This window comes from Idiotropiscis lumnitzeri, unplaced genomic scaffold, assembly GCF_059441095.1.
Source record: "Idiotropiscis lumnitzeri isolate Australia: NSW breed Sydney's pygmy pipehorse unplaced genomic scaffold, RoL_Ilum_1.0 HiC_scaffold_60, whole genome shotgun sequence".
In the NCBI taxonomy this organism is placed as follows: Eukaryota; Metazoa; Chordata; class Actinopteri; order Syngnathiformes; family Syngnathidae; genus Idiotropiscis; species Idiotropiscis lumnitzeri.
Genome location: NW_028283598.1, coordinates 616,925 through 628,882, shown reverse-complemented (window position 1 = coordinate 628,882; position 11,958 = coordinate 616,925). Strand labels below are relative to the sequence as shown.

Genomic DNA, 11,958 nt, shown 5'->3' with positions numbered 1-11,958 from the left:
CCCACAGTTTTGCCGTCATCCTTCTGCCCCCCACTGAGTCCACAGAGTCCAGGGAGCAGCCCAGGACAGAGCTGGCCCTCCTCACCAGTTTGTCCAGTCTCTTTTTGTCTCGGCCCGAGATGCCTCCTGCCCAGGAGACCACTCCATAGAAGATGACTGATGAAACCACCGAGTCATAGAAGTTCCTGAGGAGTGTTCCCCGAACGCCAAAGGACCTCAGCCGCCTGAGTAGGAAGAGTCTGCTCTGACCCTTCCTATAGAGAGCGTCTGTGTTGTCGCTCCAGTCCAGTTTATTGTTCAGATGAACACCCAGGTACTTGTAAGTTGAGACCCTCTCAACGTCTGTTCCCTGGATATTCACTGGTGCAGGTGGAGAGTGCCGACGCTTGCGGAAATCCACCACCAGCTCTTTGGATTTCCCAGCGTTGATTTGGAGGCGGTTCTGCTGACACCAGTCCACGAACCCCTGCGTAACCCCTCTGTACTCCCGATCGCCATCGTCAGTGATGAGGCTGACAATCGCAGAGTCATCAGAGAACTTCTGCAGGTGACAGGTTGTGGAATTGTATTTGTAGTCCGAGGTGTAGAGGGTGAACAGGAAGGGAGCCAGCACAGTTCCCTGCGGCGCTCCCGTGCTGCAGAGGAGCACGTCAGACACACAGTCCTGTGTTCTCACGTACTGTGGCCGGTTTGTGAGGTAGTTGTGAATCCATGTGATGAGGTGGTGGGCCACTCCCGCCTGCTCCAGCTTGTCTCCCAATAAGGCGGGCTGGATGGTGTTGAAAGCACTTGAGAAATCAAAGAACATGATCCTCACCGTGCCCCCCGCCTTCTCCAGGTGGAAGAGTGAAGTGTGGAGCAGGTAGATGATGGCATCATCCACACTGATGCCAGGCTGGTATGCAAATTGGAGTGGGTCCATTGAGGAGCTGACCAGGGGGCGCAGATGGACGAGGACCAGTCTCTCCAGGGTCTTCATCAGATGAGACGTCAGCGCCACTGGTCTGAAGTTGTTGAGCTCCTTCGGATGGGGTGTCTTTGGAACCGGAACCAGGCAGGATGTTTTCCACAGCTGGGGGACTCTGCCCAGCTTCAAGCTCAGGTTGAACATGTGCTGGACGATTCCACACAGCTGGTCTGCGCAGGATTTGAGGAGCTGGGAGCTGATCCCATCTGGGCCTGCCGCCTTCCTCGCCTTCATCTTCCTCAGCTGGTTCTTCACCTGAGATGTTGTGAGGAACAAGGCTGAGCAGGAGGAAGTGGTGGTTGTCTGATGAGGCTGGGAACTGGAGCCTGTGGAGAGAGAGAGGGGCGAGAGAGGGGGAGAGAGGGTCTTGTTCGCAGTGGCAGGAGGGGTGGGTGGGGGCTGCATCAGGGAAGCCTGAGCGGGGTCAGACATTTGATCAAACCTATTGAAAAATAGGTTCAACTCATTTGCCCACTGAAGCCCCCCCCCCCTTCTGGGTCTTACCTGCTTGTCCGTGGCCTGAGATGGTCTTCAGGCCCCTCCAGACATCCCTGGCATTGTTCCGCTGCAGTTGTTCTTCCATCCGCATCCTGTAGGACAGCCGTCCTTACCTCCCGGATCTTCGTGTATGGTGTGTGTGTGTGTGCACGTGTGAGGACAGGGGCAAGAAGTCCATGTGTTTTTACGTTTCAGTGTCCAGTTTGAGTTCGTCATTCTCAACATTAATCAGGTTGTAATGGTACATTTGGGCAACAAACCTACGATTAACCATCGTCTTTGTCATAAAAATAATGCAACATGAACAGACTACACATAACAAAATGAAAACTATAATTATCCCTATATATTGTTTTTTAAATTCTTCATAGTGGTCATAACATCAATAATTGTTTCATTTTTATTAAAAATTTAAATGCAGTAATGTACTCCAATCAAGGCTGATATTCCTTTATGTACGTCATTAATTTCCAAACAATATCTAATCTTTTTGTTCTGTGGCTTCAACATATTTATCATCTCATCAATATTAGCACCACAGAGTACTGAGTTTCGAGATCCTCACAATAGTCGTTCTCAAAATGATATTTTATTTTTATCAATTTAGCTTTGTTAAGGTAAGATATTTTATTGACAATCTAACATTAATATGCAAAGAACATGTACATTAGTACGAAATGTAAAAGAAAATTGTGGTGGGGGGGTGCGAATTGTTTTCTTCTTGGTAGGGGGGGCATGACAGGAAATAATTGAGAACCACTGGTCTAGTCACACACCAGCTCGGGTTCATTCCCTACCAGAGAAATGACATTCCATGTCCCCAGAGCTAGGCGCTTTATGTTGCCGGGGATTGGACTGCCTTTGACTGCCTCCTAGCTCAAAGGAAACCCAAATTCTTTGGTCCCGCCCACTGGTAGTGAGCCGAAGCCCTTGTATTAAATAATAAATAAATACATAAAATAAAAAAATTAATAAATTTAAAAAACGGACCGATCCACTGCTTGGGTTAGTTTGACCCACCTTGAGATCCGTTCCCACTCAGTGACAGTGTCTACAAGCCACTGCCACCAGGCCAGTGAACCCAACGTCCAGGCAGTGACAAAAAACGTGATCAAATTACATTGCTCATCATAAGGTGTTTGTGAGACGCTCTTTGTATGTTTCCTCAATTAAGACCTGTTTTCCATTGGTGTATTTGAAAAAAGTGGTGAACCTGTTAAATTCACTACAAAACGTTAAGAAGATGAAAGTAATGTTTGAAGGAATATTATTTTTCTATCGACATGCCGGCGGGCGGGCACAGATAGAGAGTGATAAAGCAGCACCACCCGCGCGGGGCGTGCTGACGAAAAGGCAAGCGCTCCTCCTCGAGCAGGTGCTTAACGCTGGAGAATATCACCACTTCGAAGTTCGAACTGCTGTTGAAACGGAGAGGTAAGTGTTTTTCGTTGGGTTTTTTTCAAAACATGCGTCGAGTGCATTTGTTCATAGTTAGAGATAGTTGTGTGGAAAACACTATACAAAGTAGCACCATGGATGTGGGCCTACAACACTGGCCTAGCAAACATGTGCTCCTACATCGACATAATTGACGAGCTCCAGTTAAGCATTGAATAATTATAAAACGTCATGGTGCTTTTACTCATTTAAAGAACTAAACCGACGCGTATTGTCATCCGGTGGTCAGGTTTGCATTGAATGTGAGCACGAGGGACGCTAGCTTGTTGCGTTAGCTTTGCGGAGCTAACAGCTTGCACTTTTGTTATAGAACCACAGAATGCAAGTACCATGATAATTTCTGTCATTAATTTTTGTGTAAGACACGATGTTCACTGGTTAATTACATGATTCTTAAAGCAAAGGTTACTGTGAATGCAATTTTGGTAAGATTTTTGTAGTCACACTGCATAAATCTGTCTGTGTCTGTTGTTTAAACTTCAATATAAACTATTATGGTTGAAATCGTTAATTGGGATGGAGGAATTGATATTTTTTTAATTTATAATTTATTTTTCTTACACTGATATTGTTAAAACTCCATTTAGCCCATAGTATTAATAATTCTCAACACAATACTGTCTTTTTTCTTTATAGAATAAACAATGTCTTCCCTGAGATGCAGGAAGTCCCCAAAGCAGGATACTATTGAACATGCAGTCAAGGGTCTGGACAAGACTGCGGAGTTAGAAGCGAAGTATATAAACTAATTTAAAGGTATGATGTTAACGCTTTTGCTAAGATATATTATTGTTTTCTGATAACCAAGCTGACATCGTTTTTTAAGTGGTTATTTTACATTAAGAGTGTCTTGACCTTTTCTTTTGCCACTTTTGTCAGTTTCAAGTTATTTCAGTGAGTGTGAAACCTGATGGTAGGAGTTCTATCTAAATTAAGGCTGTACTTGATGACGCCCTCCGGCATTTTTATACCACAATAGACCGGTGAACAAGTCCGATATTGATAGTCTAGTGTAAAGCACGTAATACGTCACAGAGATCACGTGACGCGATCCAATATGACTGTGTACAGTGTATGTCATTGTTTTGAAACTAAATAATCTTAAAGTTTTTTTTTTACGTAACCAGGTGCAATTGACATTTGTACTTTCAGTCCTAATACATACTGGCTAATGCAATGCTGGAAAATGAATTTTGGCTGGTCTGTTCCTTTAAAATCATAAAGAAGGGCTCTGCTCTATCCCTCACAAGAAGCAATGTTTCAAACCACCCTACATTAGTATAGTGGCACAAATGAATATGATGACTCCTTATTTGTGTGCTTAAAAATATGACGAAGCTAACTTGATTTCCCTGTTAACTAGGTCGAGGAGTATTTACCAAGGCCCCTTTCAGGAAAGACGACTTTATTCTTTATTATGGAGTACAGAGGAAAATTGATAGATTCTGATGAATCTCAACGCAGGAAGATGGATGGAAGAGGCACTGTCTTTTTGTTTGACTTCCGCCGGCAAGAAAAAACTTGGAGGTGAGGCAAAGATTGAGATGTTATCTTATTTTTGTTTTTATTTAAAAAAATAAACACATACTCATCCCATAAGTGTTAGGGGAAAAATCATTCTCTAAGCAAAAATGTATAATTACTTTTATTCATGCGTTGAATCTGTACAAATGAAAATATAGATCATGAAGTCTCAAAGACAAGCTGTTTATAGGGTCTGATTCCAATAGAAATTTCTTGTATGATTTGATTTAGATTTAAAAATTGTGGATTTCCTATTTTTATGTTTTGTGTACACAAGATTGTCTCAAAGATTAATTTCTGACATTGATTGAATAATTGTTTTTTTTTTTTTAATCTATTTTAAGTGTTGATGCAGCTCAAGAAGATGGCAGTCTGGGAAGACTGGTTAATGATGACCACATGCACCCCAACTGTAAAATGAAGAAGATGACAACAGAGGACAGACCACACCTCTGTCTGTTTGCGCTCCGAGACATTGATGTTGGCGAAGAAATAACTTAAGACTATGGACCAGCTGGCCTTGGAGAACACAGGTTTGTAAGATGCATCTTTAAGTACAATAACAGAGCCCACTTGTGGTGTTCTGGTGATGTAGTTTCCAATTAGTTTGGCAATCTAATAAATGTATGTGAGGTTTCTATGGAAGTTGAACATGCTGACTGACTGGGGGAGTTCTCCATTGTCCACTATCTGTAATTCAAATTTGTGGGTCTGAGTCAAAGTTTGGCTCTGCAGGAACAACGAACTGGTCAGGGAGTGACAGTATTACAAAGTTCTGCGTTACTCCTTTCTGGGCGGTGGCCCTGTTAGGCCATCATATGCCATATTGCAAATATCCCCATTGTGGGACTAATTAAGGACATCTTTATGTTGTGGTTTCCCTACCAGAACCAGCACCAACCCTGTATATTCATGATATAAAACACTGTTTCAATTTGATATTTAGCCTTTCTATACTGTAAAAATAGAAGACCCCAGGCTTTCCTGCGCGCCCTTGCCCAATTGGTGGTGTTCAGGAGACAACCTGGGACTGAAATATCAGTCACAACCAGTGTTGTTTTCGTCACTGATGACTATGACGAAAATACTTCGTTAACGCCCCTTTTTTAATGACGATGACAAGCTATACGAGGTTCTTTTATGACGAAAACATGATGTGATGTGCATGAATTTTTTTCGTTGACTAGACAAAATTGTTAGCATGTGGTTCATAAATTATTTTATGTTGCTTTTAGTGAAATAAAGCCACAACAGTTGCCCAACAAAATGTTTTGCTTCTCTGCTTATTTTGGAGCAGTGAGTATTGATTCCACTGTTGCCACTTTTTTCTGTTTGTGATGAAGAATCCTTAGTAGTCCATCCAAAAGTCTTTGTTATTGGGTGGAAACCTTGAATGCCTTGTTTTAACTCAAATGGACTTAAACCCATCCATCCATCCATCCATCCGTTATCTGTACCGCTTCTCCTCACTAGGGTGTTGGAGCCTATCCCAGCTGTCTTCGGCAGTAGGCGAGGGACACCCTGAATTGGTGTCCAGCCAATCGCAGGACATGCATAGACGAACAACCATCCACGCTCACACTCATGCCTCGGGGCAATTAGAGTGTCCAAGCAACTTGCCATGCATGTTTTAAGAATATGGGAGGAAACCGGATTACCCAGAGGAAACCCACGCAGGAAGGCCGGAGCCAGAATCGTACCTACGACCTCAATATTGTGAGGCCATCATGCTAACCAGTTGGGCCACCGTGCCGCTTGGACTAAAACCTTTGTGAATAAATTGACGAAAACTAGGGTAAAACTTTTTTTGCGTTTCCGTCGATTAAAACTGGACTAAAACCCTTTTTTTAGTTTTCGTTGACTAAAACTGGACTAAAACTATAACGAATTGGGATGACTAAATGTGATGTAAACAAATCAGCACTTTGTCCAAATGACTTGGACAAAATCTAAAATGCCTGCCAAAAACAACACTGGTCACAACACGTGTCTACAGAAGATTAATTGGCATGGGCGAAATTAATTAGTTTTATTTCATTCATGAGCTTATGTTTTGTTTTGGGTGGCTAAGGCTTAAAATGTGTAAAAATCTAATCCAACCTCAAATATAATTAATTCAATAAATTTATGATGCTACTAAAACATCGAAGCAGCCTCCTCCAGGCTTTACAGACTCAGAAATGGAGGTATGCGTATCGTGTGCTCATCCTGTCGTGTCTCGAGATGTTAAAATTGCAGTTAGATAGACGTGTGCTGATTAGACAAGACTTCTAATATATCTGGTGTCACAGGATATTTGTCAGTGAATGTGTATGTCTGGTTTGAGGCTCACTCAGCTTTTTCTTGTGTTGTGGGGTCCAGTTGAGTTGAATTGCGAGTCAGGTATGTTGGCCATCTGACACCCAACTGTCAGGTTTGCGTTCGTGGGGACCCCGTAGAGCCATTTTTATTGTTGACATAAATCATAGCTAATCATCTTTTCCTTCATTATCATATGAAATACAGTTAGGAGTTGTATGTGCCTTTACTATGTTATAATCTTAGAACCTACCAGCCACTACAGCTGTCCGACAAGAAGACTTTTGGCTGTCCTGTGCTCCATTGCGGCCCTGGTGGCGTTCAAAAGACAACCTGTGACTGAAATATCAGTCACAACATATCTCTACTGAAGATTAATTGTCATGCGCTAAAGTAATTGGTTTTGTTTCATTCGTGAACTTGTTCGTTAAAATGTGTAAAATTCTGATCCATTTTCTTTTTTTTAATTCATTAAATTAATATTCAACTTGTTCATTAGGATGGAGGACAACCGACAATGACTGAATCGGCTGAGGTTGATGCCACCAGAACATCGAAGCAGCCTTCTCAAGGTTTGACAGACTCTGAAAAGGAGGTATGCGTATCATGTGGTCATCCTGTCGTGTCTTGAGATGTTAAAATTACAGTTAGATAGACCTGTGCTGGTTGGACAAGTTTTCTAATATATCTGGACATAAATCGTAGCTAATAATATTTTCCCTCATCATCATATGATATACAGTTATGCGTAGTGTATGTCTTTACTATGTTACAATCTAAGAACCTACCAGCCACTACAGTTCTCTCATTGGGAGACTTAAGCTTTCGTCAGGCTGTCGACTGCTGCATTGCCCTCTTATTGGCTTTAAGTACACAACCTGTAACTGAATTATCTGTCAGAACAGAACCTATGTGTCCACAGCAGGTGATTTGGCATGTGGATTCTTCAGATTTTTAGAAAATAGGTAAAATTGTGATCAAAAGTTTAAAATGTATAAAATTCTGGTATAGTTTGCAATAGTATATCTATTAAATCATTTCAAAACTTCTTAACAAGGATGGAGAACATTGGCTGTGACCGAATTGGTTGAGGTTTACATTACCAGGACCATTGAGCAGCCTCCTCGGGATCTACAAATTTAGGAATGAAGATATGCATCCCATGTTACAATCCTGTTATGGCCCGAGGTTTTGAAGTTGCAGTTACATATTGGGCTGGGCGATATGGCTGATAAGTACATAGCGATATAAGTATTTCATATGGGTCCATCGATACACATTGAATTCTTTTTTCATATTATTTTATTCATTATTTTTTTTATTTTCCAATATTTTCACTGCCCTGTTAAAAAAACATTTAATGTAGTTTTCCTCCCGGGAGCTTTTTGTTACGGTCAATTAAGTGTTTTTGTTAAATATAGCTGCGTAGAATAATTATATGCATTATTATCGTACCACAATGTTTTGGTTTTGCAAATAATTTCCTAAAATCATTCTAATTTTGTTATTACATTATTTTGTCATAATATCATTCATCAATATTTTAGTTTTTTTTTTTTTTCAAATAGAATTAAGACCTTTTTCTGTGCAGATTCCTCTGGGGATTAAGTATTTAATGGGTTCTCAATTTTCTCTTGGACTCTGATGCAACCCAGTCTCCTCCCTTGGACAAAAAATATGGGCTGAATCTTCCTTGGAATAACGACACAGATTCTGACGAATCATTGTCAAATCCTGCCCCTGAACTTTGTGCCTCAGACCCAGACCATATTACTATCCCAAGGCTCAGGAGGACCAAAAGTATACAGGTAAACAACCCATATAGATTTCAGGGAATCTTACAAGCAAATTGCATATATTTTATTGGTCTCCTGCCTTCTATCCTTTATATTTCGTTGTTGTTTTTTAGATTAAAAAAACAGGCTGACTTTGGAATGGATAAGCATTATTACTCCAACTCAGATGACAGTGGAGATGAATATATTCCGGATACAAGTGAGGCCTCTGATTCAGACGGAAGTGAATCTTTGAAAATTGTGGACCCTCTCTTGAAGTCTAAGAATGCCTTCAGAGATTTTTCTCCCACACCACGAATCTCAAAAGCCACCTCAACGCAGGTTGTTAATCAAGGGCGTTCACCCGTTCGGAGGAGTAGCAGCACTGGTGTGATTCTTGAATTCTATGGCTCTTCAAATATTTGTGCAGTTTAACACAAATCATCCAAAATAGAATTCAAGCACATCTGTGACAGAAATTCAAATTCAGAAGTCAAAGAGAGAGAACAAAAAAAAAAATCTAATGCTGCGCTTCTTCCGAAGACATATACTGTAAACATTAAATGTATGTTAGGACAATCTTGAAAAAAGTATTAGAACACCCTTTACTTTTATTTCTTGTTAATTTTATTAACCAAAATATGTCCATTTTTATTACAGATTAATGAATACAAAATTAAAACTCTAATCAGCTACTTTTTAATCGTTATATTTGTATAAACAAATGTTATACATCTGTGTGTTAACTTATACAAGAAATGACGGAAAAGCAAGGGTGGTTTAGTATTTTTTTATCGTATATAGTCTGTATAATATCTTTAACCTATGCTGATGCTGTTTAATACTGATTTAAATAATAATAATAATGTCCTAATCTGTTGGTTTTACATGAACAAAACCTTTCAAGCACTTTTTAAAATTCTAAATACTACCTCTTGTCAGTAAGTTGGTTCACAGCACTGCCTTGGAGTGAAAGTGTGTAGTGCTGAGACAGTCGGTATGTGCTGAGTCGTCTGACGTTTGTGTGACTGGTACCCAGGAAGGTAGCAAAACCAGGCAGTGTGTATGTCGTACCCAGGAAGGCAGAGAAACCAAGCAATATGTATGTGGTACCCACGAAGGCAGAGAAACTAAGCAGTGTGTATGTGGTACCCGGGAAGGTAGCAAAACCAGGGAGTGTGCATAGATACAGACCCCAAAAGTGATTAAAACCAAATAAAGTCCCCAGAAGATCATCTGTAGTCAGGTGAAGGACCCTGTACTTTGTTCAACTCATTTACTCCCTTAGACGTACAAAGACGTCTTTTAATGCAATGGCGCCCTCTACCAAAGACGTATAAGTACGTTTCCTGTCTTTTTTACGTCATAGTGTACATAAGGGTCTGATGCAACCTCTGACTGAGAATCAGCCTTGTCCGCATTGTGAATCATGTAAAAATCACCCAGCAGGGGGCAGAGGTGCAAAAGATCCGCCTTGAATCTGCGCCAGAGGTACAAATGGGGGGGCGGGATCCTGGGGTAGACTTATAAGTGTGGAGAGCAGCGTGAGTAGCTGCAGCATCGGCAGCACTAGCAGCAGTCGCATTAGTAGCGTTAGCAATGAAATCCTCCAAGCAAATGACGATCGAGGAATGCTTTTTTGTAAAAAAAAGCTTCCTAAAAGCATCAAGGCGATGGAGACGCTTTGGTTGAGAGGATGACGCTTCGTCGTCGTCACAACAAAACGGCGTCTAAAGAGGGTGCGCGTGCCTTGCGGCCTGCATCGCCTGCCTTCGGACAATAGCCAAAGCAGCTGAGAGTCCTCACCAGATCCCCCCGAACGAGGAGGTAAGCGCTCGCAAGTTACCATTGAACATGTGGTTTTACCCCTCATGCTTTTATTGTACATATCATGCATCTTGCGGGCAGAAAATGTCGCGTAAATGTGCAGTTAGACGCGAGCTTGCTCGCTGACTTCCTCGTCCGGCCGCCTCTATTGCACAATTACACGCGAGCGTAAGTCCTCGCCGACGAGGAAGTAAACGCTCGCAAGTTACCATTAAACATGTGGTTTTAGCCCTCATGCTTTTATTGTACATATCATGCATCTTGCGGGCAGAAAATGTCGCGTAAATGTGCAGTTAGACGCAAGCTTGCTCGCTGACTTTCTCGTCCGGGCGCCTATTGCACAATTACGCGCGAGCGCATCTCCTCCCCGACGAGGAAACAACAATACTGAATGGTGTGGTAATCATGCATACTTTCTAAAATTCACAGATTGTGCATCCCGCGGCAAGAAAGTTCCTCCTCGTCTTGTTGGTGTAAAGAAAGGTAAATTATAATATGAAACTTCACACGCCAGCAATAAAATGCAGCAATAAATATATATTTCCAATTGTTTATATTTCTGTAATTTACAGGTTGTGCATCAGGAAGCAGTGGTTCCGGATGGCGTCACACTGGATGGCAACCGAGGAAAATCGACTTTACAGCAACCCCTGGACCACTGAATGCCGCTGCCCATTTGGAGTCTGAGGAGCCAGCTGATTTCCTGCAGCTGTTTCTCACGGATGAGCTTCTGCAGCACATCGCGGATGCCAGCAATCACTTCCCAGACAATTATTTTCACACAAACCCCAGTGGACAAACACAAGCTCGCCTATTTTCCACGGACCAGCAAAGCCAGACCACAACGAAAGTGTCGGGTCTGTTTGCGCAAAGGCAAACGGAGTGAAACAAGAATGTGGTGTGAACTATGTTGTGTGCCCTTGCATCAAGGCAACTGTTTTATTTTATATCACACAAAAAAAAAGTATGTATGACACTGATGTATTTCATTTTTGTACATAGTTCAACAGTTCAGTCGTTTAGTGTTATGTGCAAATAAATTTATTTTATCAAAAACATTTTTTGTGCTTTTTTTTGTTATTTTATAGAAGGCATGCATTATTTAGATGTTAGAGGTGTCATAAAAGCCATAAATAATAGTGTCAAAATTCAAATTATGGTCAAAATGCATCAGTTTACAAAGCTCATTTTCTCAGTTTTTTCCCCAGGGATTGGAGTTTCATGAAATTTAGCTATTTTCAAATGCCGATTGCTCAAGAATGGAAAAAGATAGGAACAAACATTTTTTTTCTGTTGAAAGAAGAGAGTCTCATCTTTCTTCGGGTGTGCTCCATGTCTATATAGCATTAGAATACAATATTCTGTGGGCCTTGCAATATTAGTCAAAACCCAGGAAAACGCTGGGATTGAGCGGGTTGCTCCAGTGAAAATGGCTGGTATTTAATGAGTTAAGACTGGTTAGGACATCCGGCTCGCAGTCCCAAGGTGCAGGGTTCGATCCCGGGACCCAGCTTTCCTGTGTGGAGGTTGCATTTGTGAGTGAGTTTGAGCGCAGATGGTTGTTCGTCTTTGCGTGCCCTGCGATTGGCTGGCAACCACTTCAGGGTGTGC

At 41.6% G+C, this 11,958-nt stretch overlaps 1 long non-coding RNA gene across 1 annotated transcript; it reads left to right on the top strand.

Moving 5' to 3' along the window:
• Positions 1-2,775: 2,775 nt before the first annotated feature.
• On the top strand, positions 2,776-4,960 carry LOC148315679 (uncharacterized). Its single transcript, XR_015840690.1, has 4 exons — positions 2,776-2,899; positions 3,560-3,679; positions 4,287-4,450; positions 4,792-4,960. It is a non-coding gene; the product is annotated as an uncharacterized LOC148315679 (long non-coding RNA).
• The last annotated feature ends 6,998 nt before the right edge of the window (positions 4,961-11,958 follow it).